Below are 4,142 nucleotides of genomic sequence, written 5' to 3'. Positions count from 1 at the left end.
ATCACACTTGATGCTGACCAGACCAGTGCAGATCAGTGTGCATTAACAACAAACCTAAAAAGATTGTATCCAAATGATGGGAACATTATGCAGGCTATAAGCCAGGCATCACTGACTACCATAATGCATGATTTGAGCATTAATGTAATTTACATTTTAACACAGGCCCCTGAGTAAACTGATTAGTAGATGCTTATCTCCTAATGTGAAGGGGGTTGTTGCGACAGTGACATGTGAGGGGGTATGGGCAGGTTTACAGGCAGCCAGGTCTGGGCCTTACTCGAGCATGGGGCCGGTGTGTCTGGCACACTCAAAACACTCTCTTCAAAATCAAATGGCTGTCATTCAAGATTACCTAGAAAACTATTTTGTGTAGCGGCTGGAACCATTGTTTCTTTTTAGCTTCAACTACCTTTGAAGAGATGCTAGCAATGACAGGAAGCCTTTCCTGTAAAACACAGCAACTCAGGCGCAGCGCTCACATGGGTCACTCCATGGGAAAATGAAACTGAAAATAAATCAAGTTTGGGGAGCAATTATTCATCTAGCATTTGGATGTTCAATAAAAGCACATTTTCCTCCATCAAATGTCTTTTATCTGCGTCCCAGCAGACTTCTCTTTTTATGGGACAAATTAGCACTCGGAAAAGATGGCAGAAGCGCTTTTAAAAAAAAGTATGACAAAGTTGCAGTCCCATGATGCAACGCTCCCAGTGGTAACATCTGCTCCACTCTTTCATCTCCCTCTATTGTTAGGTGCGAGCTGTCACATTAGGAGGAGAATTGGTGGCTCTTTCCCACCCCCAAGTCCTCCTTTTCCCCCCATTCCAGTAGTAGGCAGGGTGGCAAACCCCATACAAAGGCGAGTGTACCGGGAGCATAGAGGGGAGCGCCGTTAGAGGGAAAACAGTTTGGGAATTAAGGTCATTAATTTTCCACTTTCAAGGGCTGCCACACAGACGGAGATAAAGTCAGCATAAATATTCTGCAGAAGTTTCTCCTGTTTTTCTCCTCTCTCCCCTATTCTCTCTCTCTTTTTTTCATCGGCAGCCCATTTATCTCCATACTGTCAATTAGAGGCAAAAGCAAAGAACTAATTAGGAACTGTGCAATTTTAATTAGCTGTTTTGATAATTAAACTAATTGGTTCCCTTGTGTTTCTGCAATGTGCGCCGAGCACTTTTTTTGATATCTGGGCTGCAGATTTCCCATCCGTTGGTTAATTAGTCACTTTTGCATTAAAAAGGAGCCTTTCTTAATAGCCTTAATTTGCAGTTGAAAAGAGAATCTACCATCAATAATTTGTGTAATTGGTAACCGTTTGATTGTAATTTAGAGGCACGGCCGGACAGCTCTGCATGTCTAATTCTTAATGACTGGGATTAAAGTTGGATTAAATGTTTGGGAAGAGGATTCTTTGCCCCCAAATGACACCTAAGCTATTTTTGACTAGTCTCATTTGGAATGAGTAGGTGGACTGCAAATTGCTGTTTCGTGCAGTCAGACGTAGACGAGCATATTCAAGTGGTAAGGCTCTCTAAGGTCATAGGCAGTTACTTTATATGGACTATGCTCTTGTAACAGGAAGAAGAGCTGAAAAAGGCTCTTTCTGGTTCACTTAAAAGTGAACATGCATTATGCAGCCACTAGGAGGGGCTACATAAACTGATGTCAGAACAGTAAACAAACAACTATTGTCCACTTCTTAAACCTAATATGGTCCTGTGGAACATTAAAATACTGCATTCTGATATTAAAAAAAGTTACTGCATCCATTATATGGCACAAAATTAAGATCTGAACTGAACACGCAGAAGGATGTGCTATGAAAGCAAAAACAAACAAACAAACAAAAAAAATACATGGGAAACCAATTCAAATTCTAAGAGAATTATCTGCAATGAAGCACACGTGAAAGAAAATTTCTTGAATACTGCCCATCATATGGAGGACAACTTTCAACTGGTATTTGAATTAATTTAAGATAATGTAAGCAAGCACCATCTATCATGTGCATCATTTATCTCATTTGTACAGATATCATCTCAGAGCCTTTCCTCCTAGCAGGACTTTCCATTAAACGTACAGTAGTTAGAGAAAAGTACCATGTCTGATATTGGTTTATAATCAGCTTAACCATTATGAAATATAGGAGAGGCTCGTGTTCAACCTCTCCCTGACTCCACCATGCACTGATTGTTTGCCCCAGGATAAATGGGAACCCAACTTGGCTCTATGCTATCTGATTAGGTAGGGTTAATTACTGTGCTGTGTTTTTGAACTGGCTGTATGTGAGCCCTTGCAGTAAATAGATGGGCCTGCTTAATTCCCAATCAGAAATGAATTTTAATTAACTCTGCAACACAAGGCCCACACTCCAGGATGGTTTCCAGCTGCAACCGACCCCGTATGAAGCATGCCACAGAACAGGGGAGGCACTCTAGGCCTCCTAATAATAAAGAATCAATGGATCGCTCCATCACTGACCATCAGTGCAGAAGAGAAGCATGATACAATGGAAGCATGAAACATGTAGTTGTATGTTTGTTTTTCTAACACCAGTCAGGAGCAGTGCTCCTAATTTCGTTTTGTATGCAGAAAAATACAATGACAATAAAGGTGTTCAATTCAATTCAATAAGTGTCACCGCACTGGTGAAAGTAATTTCTAACAGGCTTCTTAACAACCCGGAATATCACATCCTGATGTTTTCTACTACCAAACAACTCTGTGGGCTTACCTGTTGGTCAAAAATTACACAAAATATATAATCGTAATTTGTGTTAATACTTCAGTTTAATCCTTCCCGGGGTTTTTTGTAAGAGGTGTCTTAACAGCATATTGTGTCTCTTTTACAAACACATTGAGATTGCCAATGTTAAGATTTCATCATTTAACTGTCAAGAGGCCTTTTGTAGCTCAGCATTCAACAACAAGGGCCACACTTTCCTTGTTCCCTCAGTTTGTTGTGATTTGATTAATTGGGTGTCACTCACTTCTGCAAGAGGTCAGCAGACATACATTTGTGGTCAAAAGTCATCCATCTATCACACTGCAGAAATGAAAAGTCAGACATGTCAGGCAAGAAAGGCAGAGAGCAAAGGCTCAAACAATGGATTTTAGGGGCAGGGAAATGTCCCAATCTGCTAAGGTTGCTACAGCCTATAGTTTGAATTACACTATGAATGAATGTCTAGGGGGCATAGAAGATTTGCACCCTAATGTCTTATGAGCAGATATGAATTACAATTTCATAATTTATGTCTATTCATCACCTTCAAGGAGATCCAGATCTAATAGACATTAGGTGAGGCACATTTTCATCTCTCCCTCGACAGGGACGTTCAATAAAAGTAAAGAAAAAAAAGTACACCAGACCACTTGCTAGCTAAACAGGGCACTTGTAACCTCTGAATCTCCCCTAATGGTTAATCTCGGGTGGATCTCTGACTTGATTGGTTAAGAGTCTCCGCAGGGCAGGTGAAACCTCACCAATTGCCCATCATGAAACAGTAACACTTTTATCAGCAAAGTAGCAGACAACAATTATATTACCAGAGCCAAACGCAGTCTCTATCTCACTGCTAATCAAAACACAGCCCATCTGTTGTGTTGTCGCTCTCAAAATGACTGTTTATCTGAATATGGAAAGTGAGTCTTCTAGCTGATCACACATATCCAGTGGAAATATTATAAATGGCCAAAACGAAGAATGTGAAGCAATTAGATCATGAAAACTGTTCATAATGCTTTCAAAAGCTCAAACTTCTCTATTTATAACACACATCACAATCACACACATCCCCCTATGAAGTACTTCACATAAACATTCTCCCACACACTCTGGGGGGGGGGGGGGGGGTGGGGGGGTGGGAGGTGAGACACACACACACACACACACACACACACACACACACACACTTTCCCTTAGCTGTGCTTTTGTGTTTTGTCAGAATTAATGAGAAAAGTTCCCTTGCCCTAGGGGTAATTAGTGTCCTTGGAGTTAAATAAGCTAATACTTAGACACCTCTGGCACAAGCAATTATGTTTGTGTATTGAATAATTGATTCAAAGAGGGGGGAAGGGCTGCTAATCAGATCTGAGCATAATGAATTGATTTAATTAACAGGGGAATCCGTGGC

The sequence above is a fragment of the Carassius auratus genome, chromosome 30 (assembly GCF_003368295.1).
Source record: "Carassius auratus strain Wakin chromosome 30, ASM336829v1, whole genome shotgun sequence".
NCBI classification, from domain to species: Eukaryota; Metazoa; Chordata; class Actinopteri; order Cypriniformes; family Cyprinidae; genus Carassius; species Carassius auratus.
This window is presented reverse-complemented; position numbering follows the sequence as displayed.